Genomic DNA, 10,077 nt, shown 5'->3' with positions numbered 1-10,077 from the left:
GGCGGTACTTGCGCACTTGTTTGAGGGACGACAGCTGCGACGGTGATGCGATCTCCGTTGACGGCCTCGAACGCGGATTCAACAGCGTGGCCTGCGTCGTACACCGCCTCGCCCTCGATGAGGCACCGCGACCTTTCACAAGTTTATCTACATACTTGTAGATGCTGTAGAGCGGCACGCTTACTGAAATATCGTAAGAAACACCCAAACTAATTAGTATCGTACGGAGGAAACAAGATAACGGGTGAGAACACTCACACATAGTTTCACTTTCCTACCAGCAATGCAGTCGGTGGCATCGGCGCACTCGTCGGCCATCCGGAAGATTTCTTGGCCGTGTCGATTGGGCCGCAACTAAAACAAGTTCAACATTACACTCGAAAACATTTGTTGCAGGCGTTAGTGGACCGTCGCGAGGCTGTTCGTTCGACAAAATTCCCGCCTGAAGCAGACGATCCGCATAAAGGAGCAGTGGCTGCTGCAGCGCGGTTGAGAGCGGAGTCCCCGCTCTGACGTCACACGCGAGAGGGCGCCACTCCAAGATCTCGAGGCCAATAATGCGGCGCGCGCTCGCTCCGTTGCCCTCTGCTTCGCAACGGCGCTATAGCACCGGCGCAACGGCGCCGTTTTCAAAAAAATTACACCATCTCGCACTAAAGCGAACCTTGTGTGCTGGCACGCGCTAGCGCGTTCGGGCCTGTGTAAGGGGCTAGGTAAGACGCTGTGGCCTCTTCCCTTTACACTCTCTGAGGAATCACGTGATGGCATCGGGGAACAAGATTCTACAGACGCGCAATCAACCCACGTGCTCAAGCGTGGCGTGCTCTAACAAGAGTTAGGGACGAGTCAGCAACAGCAACTACAGTCAAATTCATGGTGTGCTCCACTTGCGAGAACGCGTTAGCATCGGGCAGGGTGCCTGTGATGAACGGAACATTAGGTCGACCCCTGCGCTGTTTCGCATCCCAACATGGTTCCCTTTAGTGTAATTTTTTCGCCGAAGCAATTTGAAGCAATGACGTAGCTATGTGGTAGAACACCTACTTGCCACGCAGCAGGCCTGGATTCTGTTCTCACTAGAACCGAAGATGTTTACTATTTATATATTTGTATCTTTCTAGGTTTTTTGCTCACTGACAACGCTGATTTTTCGCTCACAATCAAAGAAACCTACACGGAAATTTGTGCGAAGTGAGCTCCTGAACACTCTCGCGTTAAACACTTCTTAAAGCAGATGTCCCAGGCTCTAATATGCGCACAGGAACTCCACTTACCTGCATACAAAACCGGGAACTTGGCCTTCGCGCAAAGAATCTGTGTTCGTCGATGCATCCTTTCTCCGCGTCCCGTTACATCGATGAGGCGCTGAGAAAGGCTGACTTCGTTAGTAATAATCCGGATGAAGTTGAAGAGATTTGCCTTGTCTGCTTTTCATATTTGTTTGCTGCAGAGCATGATGCACAGGATGACTAGTTTGGAGCTAAACTCTCGGCTTTTTTTTTACCGCTTTCCATCGCTGGCTCAGGAAGACTCATTAGTAGTATGTGCAGAAACGGATAAAGGAGTATGGCACGCCATAAAATCAATGAATGCGTCCACGGCTCCAGACCCAGGAGGAATACTCACTGGGATTTATCTGCGGTTCTTCGACATCTTGTTAGATGCAATGGCTGACCTCATCGATCTTTTGTTATGAGACAGCCGAAAACCGCAGTCCTTTCGCGAAGGAAAAGTAACTCTCTTGCAGAAAGAGGGTATGGAGCTCTCTGATCCAAAATCATAGAGGCCCATTACCCTCCTAAACACAGACTAGAAGTTTGTAGCCACGCTGCTGTCACGGCTTTTGCAGCCTTTTTGGAGGAGGTTGTGTCACCCTTGCAGTCATGTACAGTACCCCGGCGCTCAGTCTTCGTGCCTCTTACAATTATAATGAGACCTTTTCGCATATGCCAAACAAAAACAGATCTCAGGAGTACACAGGTACCTCGTCTCTGTTTTCCTACTCCTTGGCCTCCCAGAACAGTATGTGCGACTTGAAGAAATGCTCTGTCAGGATCTAGCAAGCTGTTTGTATGTCAACAACGAAGTCGCCAGAAGCTTTCTGATACAGAAATGAGTAAGGCAGGGCTGTCCTTTGTTCCCGGTATTAACAATTTTGTCTTGAGAGCCATTGGTTAGAAAGGCGATAAACTGCATAGAGCGGGGCTTCGCGATTCCAGGCCATGAAACCTTTAAGATTGCCGCGTACGCCGATGCAGCGGCATTTTATCGTAAGTTCTCTACCTGTCGTACATTCCATGACGTTTTCTATGAGTATTCCAATCTGCCCGGCGCTTTTTGAACAGAGCGAAATGTAAAGCATTGCGTTTCTGGAGTTTCAGGGAACTGCAGCAGCACTGCGGGGGGATGTCGGATATGTTAAAGCTGTTAAGGTGCCAGGCGACTACTTTCGAGAAGGAGATGTTCAGAGAGGCATGGGAAAGAACGATTAGGAGATCCACGGACATCATATCAACAGATATGCAGCTCAACCTGTCACTAACGGCGAGAGAGAAACAGTCATCAAGACTCAGGCGTGTGCGTTTTTGTTCTGCATAGTACACATTGCACTTTTACTCACCGTACAACGGACGCCTCGCATCCACTGTGGGAGCCTTCCTCTGGAGAGAGAAACCGGCAAAGGTTCAAAGAAAACTTTTACAGCTTCCCATAAGCCGTGGAGTCCTTGGTCCCCTAGACTTACCACCACTCACAAGAGCATTGACTACAAAAAGAACACAGCAGCTCTTTGATGACCGCAATTGCACAAGGTACAGGCTAATTATGTGATGGAGTAGTACACTAAAGAAAACTTTCACGTTCACTCAGTACATTGCACCGCGGGCTGAAACGCCACTAAAGTTTACAGAGCTGGTAGTGATTTAAAAAGAACCGTGAAATCAACGGCCTCATGCAATCTGGAAGAGTATCTCCACGCGAGATCAGTGAAATGGTGACAAATGGCACACTTAGCAAAGATGAGCAATAAAAAAATAGTGTAAAAAATTGAAAAATATGGCGTTACAATCGCGCTCCTGATGAAGTTCACGTGTTTTACTGGTTCAGAAGATGGCGGGCATTGCCTACGCATGAGAGGTTAGCGCAATTACCACTGTCCCAACGGCGGCAGAAGGGAAAGGGCACACCATGCTATGTTTGAGTGCTCGGTGGCTAAATGCGTCTGGCAAATGGTACAACGCCTCTTTGGCATTAGTACATCCCGCATGAGAACAGAGCAGGGGCTGGTTGTGCGACTGGTCTGACAGTGACCTTGTACTTACTGCGGCGGCGACGCTGTTTAGCGGAAGCGAGCCGCAGGCCTCATAATGGCGCCTACCGCGCACTCCAGAGAGCGCGACTCATTGTGTGGAATTACCTCGATGAGCAGCTGGAAAAAAACGGAAAAGTGGCTTTCCTTCGATGATGGAAAACACGTTTCATAAAAGTAAGGAAGGGACAGCTGGAGTTTCCAGTAGTCTCGTATTAACAGACCTACTACTCTAGCATGTATGTATATGTAATAGTCTTGAATATGTGAAGAATTTGATCCATTTATTGTTGCTTTAATTTGAGTGCTTTAGGATATACAGAAATACATCAATGTTTAAGTATTTGTCTGCGAAATATATATACTGCTGTTACTTGTGTTTTTTTTGTTCATGTACAAGTTATATGTTCAATAAAACTTGTTTTGTTTGGCGTTTGCGTCTATCGGTGTAATAAACGTTCCTTTGTGGTTCTAGCGTCCGATGCTAGCTCTGCCAAAGTCGTTTACACAGTACCACAATGCTGCAGTGACTCAGAAAGTGAAGCTAGTACCACTCCGTGAAAGGCGTCGAACAGCGAAAGCCCTCGCCGCTTTTGTCAGGCATTACATTTGCTCCCTAGTTTCGGCTATTTTTTCACTAACCACCGTATTGAAGAACTAACCTTATGCTTTTTTGAAATAAGAGACTGACCAGCCTTTCAATATCCAGCCTTGCACATAAGTGGAGCTTTTCTAGACACGTAATACCGTACGTTACCTGTATTTTTCAAAGGTGGCGCGAAATCCTCTCAGCACCGTTTCCTCCTCATCCGTCAGTCTCGGCCGCCAATAGCGAGCGGAGACTAGCAAGGCGCGGCCGGCCCACATGCGGCGCGTCGAGGCGCTTGCTTGAAACGCGGCAATTCAGGCTCAGAATCACAAAGCTGTTCGTATGCAAGATGTGTAGCAAAAATACCTTGTGATTGACTGGCACCTTAGCTATCATCTCGCGTTTCGTCGGCAATAAATCACACACTGGTGTGAGCGTATATGACAAATCCCGTTGCGGCAACTTACGCGCGGACGGCTTTCTGGACCTGGGGCCTATTTTACAACTTGAAAACCGTGGTATTTGCGCATTGCAATTGAGATCATAAGTGTGCGATGCGTCGCCCAAACCAGTTCAACGCAGTCCTAGGAGGTCTTTACTGCTGCCAGTAGTTTCTCGGAAACCGTGCTGTTTCTGTTTTTAAAAGACGCATTTCGGAAAATCAGAAGCTACTTCAAACTGAAAAATACGGACAGCCTCCATCGGAAAAGCGGCCGAAGTATGCTGCAAACATTTTGCTTCTTGCGCAAACAAAAATGCAAATGGCGATGAAACCAGGATGGTGTCCTTGCACTGGATAGGTTCCTCTTTGTGTGCAATTAAGTGAAGTGCTTACTTTAAAAGTTTGGTCAAAACTACAACGAAATAATAAAGCGCGTCAAAAAGAAGCCCGAAGCAACTGTCTTATAATATCAGTAAAAACACTGCGAATTGAGAATAAATGACAAAAATATGAAAAGCGTGCACTCTCTTGCAAAAAAGCGAAAAAAATTATAACGTTAAAAAACAAGCACGCGCTTAAAATTAGTTTACACACGCTGAGTTTCGCAGCATATTGGGTAGTAAATTACCCATACTAATTGGTGCTACTTACGTGCCAAGTCTCTTGTTTTATCGTACATTTCTCATCACCACCCCATATTTATGCACACAAAAGAAAACCAAGTCGAACTTTCTCGGAGTAAGTTTTTAACTACTCGAGGCAACTGAATTTCCTGAAGTATAGACCGCGCCAGGGCTGAGAGAGAAACAGAGCTCCTTAAAGATTATTTCCTGAAACCTTGCAGTAGACGTTCGCAAAATAAAATGCAAATTGCGAAATTTAAGGATTTCGCTGTAGTTACTGTCAGCAGTTTCAGATACGAGTGTCCGATACGAGCGAGCTAGGACACCCTGGCGCTCATCGGTAACAAAAGACTGCGAGAAAACGGGCCGATAATGTCAAGGCGCAGAAAGTTGGCATCTTGGTGCAGGCGATGGATCTTGCAAAATGTAAGAAGCCCGCGGTCACGTACACCCCACACGTTTGCCAGTGTTTCTATGCTCACCAATGGCGTCGCTTTCCGGTGAAAGCGAAAGTGTCGTAGGGGCCATCGGGGATTATTGGTCACGTGTCGAGCCTTGGCCACTAGGGGAGCACAAAAGAGCGAAGAAGTGAGGAGAGTCGTACAAGGTGTGGAGGAGATTCTCTATTTTTTGTACAGTGGTTTGCGCTACCTTTGAAAAATACAGGGACCTCAGCGCATCGTCGTTCGGTCGCCGATGAGGCCATCGATAAGGTATGCGGAGGGGGTGTTTGCTGATGCCATATATGGAAATAAAAATTACACATCCTCTCCCCCTAAGGGCAACGATGTTGGGATGCGAAAGCATCGTGGGGGGTGCGCATCAACACCCATACAGCTGCCTTCAAGATTCGGATTAGGTAGCATAGGAATCGTCGTTAAATTGACATGCAGAGCACTTTAGGGGCCCGGCTCGTCGTCCATCCATGCATCTCATGTGGTGCGCTCACGCTCGCAGTAAAGCTCTCAATACAGGCCATAAAAAGGCTAGCAATGCTGAACACCGTGTTGAAATGCACGAACAAGGTATAAAATAATATACTTAACATAAATAGCATACAAGTAATAGTAATAAATAATTATTAATGGCTAAAAACGGTTTGGAAACCTGTGGTTGACTCCGGGGACGTGCAAGAGAGGATACCACCGCCTCGTCGAGCGAGAGAATGGCCCTACCGTACGCTTCGCCGGCGCTGCGTCGCTTCGTATGATGAGGGAAACGACCTGACCGAACTCGCTGCATACGACGCTTATCTGAACTGTTGTAGCAAGCAGGAAGTCGATAAGTCGCAGGAAAAAGTAGCGCACATCTCGCACAACGAGTTCGCAAAACTCCCTTACAAGATTAAACTCTGTGCCGCGGAAACCCTACACGCTTACCTCAAACATTGGCGTCATCGACGCTTAGGTAAACAAAACACTGGGAACTCTACGCACTTCCCCAGGTTTCACAGTAGTCGAGCTGCCATACGTTTTTATTTCTTCTTGCATTCTTTTCCTGCTTTTCAGCGTTTGGCGTATTTCTCTAATTTATTTTAATTTTCTGAGCATCCGTGTCGGTCCCCTATTCTTTCGAAGAAAATGAGTGTTACCATATTGAAGGAATCGACAACAATACGAGATTCTTGGCGGGTGAGCTTCTTTCCCTTGCTTTATTAAACAGTTTTAGTTAGGCGTCCGCAGCAACCCTGCGGGCGCGCGGTGCCAATTGATGTAACTGGGCGCCGGCATCAGCTATGCGGACGCGTGTTGCCAGCTATTTAGAAAGAAACCTGCTTCTGCAGAACTGCTGCGGACGCCAAACTAAAACTGTTTAATAAAGCAAGTGAAAGAAGAGTCGTCAAAAGTATTTAACGCTCGTCGTCGGTCTTTGCCTTTGGCCGTCGCCGTTGAAGTGCAGAAGTAGTGTAGGAAGCAGGCTCACAACGCGCTTCGAAAAATCGGTTCTTAAAGGCGAACTAAATGTCGTTGTAGCACGGCATTGGGTACTGCCGAACCCTTATTACTGGTCGCGACCCTCACACACGTGTACGCAGAGCCTCCTGTTATTTCGTCAATGCGACAAAAGGATCAGCGAACGGCGAGACTGCCGTTGCATAGCATCAGGTTTATTTTGCTCAAGTTCGGGTTCAGGTAGCTGCAATAATACCTTCATGGCCACTTAACTTTTCGGTATTGAGTGTCTAGAAAATCTCCACTTAAGAGCAAGCCTAAATATTAAAAGGCTGGTCAGTCACTTATTTAAAAAATAAGTATAGGTTGTGTTCAATGCGGTGGTTAGTGAAGTATTAGCCGAAACTCGGGAGCAAAACGCAATGCCTGACGTAAGCGGCGAGAGCTTTCGCTGTTCGACGGCTTTCCCGACGTGGGACTGGCTTGATTTTCTAGGTCTCTATGTAAACGACCTTGACAGACCTGGCATCGGACATTCAAAGCACAAAGGACAATTTATTAAACCAGTGTACGCAAGCGCCACAATCAGAAGCTTTATTGTACGTACAACTTGTACGTCAAAAAAATCAAGTAACAACAGGATATAAATTTTGTTGGCAAACACTAAATCACTGAAAAATTTTGTATATACAAAAACACACAAATTAAAGCAACAATAAACTATATGAAATTGTTCACATATTGAAGACTAATATGTATACATACATGCTAGAGTGGAAACTCTGCTAGTATGGGACTACTGGAAACTCCAGCTGCCTCTTCCTTACTTTAATGAAACGTGTTTGCCATCGTAGAAGGAAAGCCTCTTTTCCGTGTTTCCGTGCGCCCGGGTACTGTACACGACTGCAAGGGTGACATAATCTCGTCCAAGAAAGGCCACAAACGCAGTGACAGCAGCGTGGCTACTAACTTCCAATCTGTCTTTAGGAGGGTAATATGCCTCCATGATTTTGCATCAGACGGCTCCACACCCTCTTTCAGCAACAGTCACTTCCTTTGGGCAAGGACTACGTTTTTTGGCTGTCTCATAACAAACTATTGGTGAGGTGAGTGATCGCATATCCCAAGATATCGAACAAACGCAGATAAACTCCGTGGGTATTCCTTCTTGGTCTGGAGCCGTGGACGCATTGATTCATTTTAGGGTGTTCCATACTTCTTTATCCGTTTCTGCACATAATACTAATGCGTCTTCCTGAGCCAGTCTTGGCAAGCAGTCAGAAAACGCCGGGAGTTTGGTTCCAAACTCGTCATCATGCGCGTCATGGATCGCAGAAAACAAATGTGAAACGTAGACTCGGAAAACCTCTTGAAATTCACCGGATCATTACGAACGGAGCCACCCTTTCTCAGCGCCTCATCTATGTAATGGAGCTGGCATTCACGAACAAGGATTGTCTGCGCGAAGGTCAAGTTCCCGATTTCGCATGTAGGTAAGTGGAGTTCCTTTGCGAATATTGCAGCCTGAGACATCTGTCTTAAAAAGTTTTAACGCTATAGCGTTCAAAAGCTCATTTCGAAGAAATTCCGGTGTCGGTGTCGTTGACTGTGAGCGAAAAATCCAGAAAGATGCAAATAGTATAAATAATAAAAATCTTCGGTTCTAGTCTGTATAAAACCCAGGCCTGCTGCGTGGCAAGCAGGCGTTCTATCACAGAGCTACGTCATTGCTTAAGACTGCTTCTGAAAAAAAAACATCACATGAATGTCATTTAGTGGAAGGAATCTCCTCAACGCATGTAATATTACGTGTCAGAGCCGTAGAATCGCACCAGGTGCCCAAACATATTGTTACAAGAAAACGTATATTTACAAATATATACAAGCAGAAATAGACGCTGAGACAATGGCGGACCGGAGCCTGTCCTTTCAGCACTTCGTCGTCGTCCCCCTTTCAGAGTGGGTCCCACTACCACCTTGAGCCACTGGCCCACTGCTACCTTGTGACACTACCCCGCGGCGTAAAAGCGCCGACCCGGCGCTGGTCACGGAAGTAGTGAGGTGGTCGGCACATATGGTTTCAGTCTTGCGACGTGCACAACAGTGGATGGCGTTGGCGTTGACTGCACTGAATCGGCGACTCGCTGTATTTCATATGTGAGGTCAGTGACCTTCCGCAGGACTTTGTATGGTCCGTCATAGCGAAATAACAGCTTTTCTGAGAGACCGATGCGACGACATGGGGTCCACAATAGGACAAGTGAACCGGGTTCATAAGAGACATCTCGGTGTCGGCGATCATACAGGTCTTTTTGAGAGGCCTGAGATGCTGTGAGGCGCTCTCGGGCAATCTGTCGTGCTGTGTCGGCTCGGGCAATGGCATCGAGAACGTATGTGACAGGCGAGTTCGAGCCAGTGGGAAGCAGCGTGTCAAGAGGGAGGGATGGCTCACGTCCATACAGAAGATAAAACGGGGAATAACCTGTGGTGTCATGCCTGGAGGAGTTGTAAGCGAATGTGACGTAGCGTCAAAACATGTGAAGGAGTGGGTGTTTTAAAGGCTCACCCATTACAGAGCGCATACATACATAATCATTACATACTTAATCATCATCCTCAGCAAAAGCAACGACGCTCAGCAAAGTTATCCTCAGCAAAAGCACGACAATATTGTCACGTGGTCGTGACGTCAACGAAGACAGCAGTCAGCACGTCGGAAATGAAACTCTTTATTTGGCCGAAATTGTGGCCGGGAAACTGAAAGTCAAACTACAGCAATACACTAATAGCGGTGAACAGAGCGTCGACCGTCGATCAATCGACAAGCGGTCAAGCGCGTCGGCATTTATACAGGCGCTGTCGAACCTTCTAGCGATATCGCTGGTGGCGGCGTTCTCTCTCGACAAAGCTGGAACATTCGCGTGCGGCGCGCAATCTCAACAAAACGAACTACTACAATCGCGAAGCTTCTCGAACACGGCTTCGCGGACAGCATCGAGCGTTGATAACCGTCCTTGCTGGTCAAACCCGAATACATACATATAAAAAAAGAAGTAGGCGTGGCATTGCCCCCCTCTGAAAAAGCATCGTCCCGATGCTTGTGAAAGAACAAAGATAAAAAAACATGTGCACACACAAATAAATTACAATAACACAGGAAAGAGTATAGTCCCCAGGTTTGCTAACGCGCACGACATGGACGGCTTCAGGTCGTGCGCGGCATC

The sequence above is a fragment of the Rhipicephalus sanguineus genome, unplaced genomic scaffold (genome assembly GCF_013339695.2).
Source record: "Rhipicephalus sanguineus isolate Rsan-2018 unplaced genomic scaffold, BIME_Rsan_1.4 Seq240, whole genome shotgun sequence".
Taxonomy (NCBI): Eukaryota; Metazoa; Arthropoda; class Arachnida; order Ixodida; family Ixodidae; genus Rhipicephalus; species Rhipicephalus sanguineus.
This window is presented reverse-complemented; position numbering follows the sequence as displayed.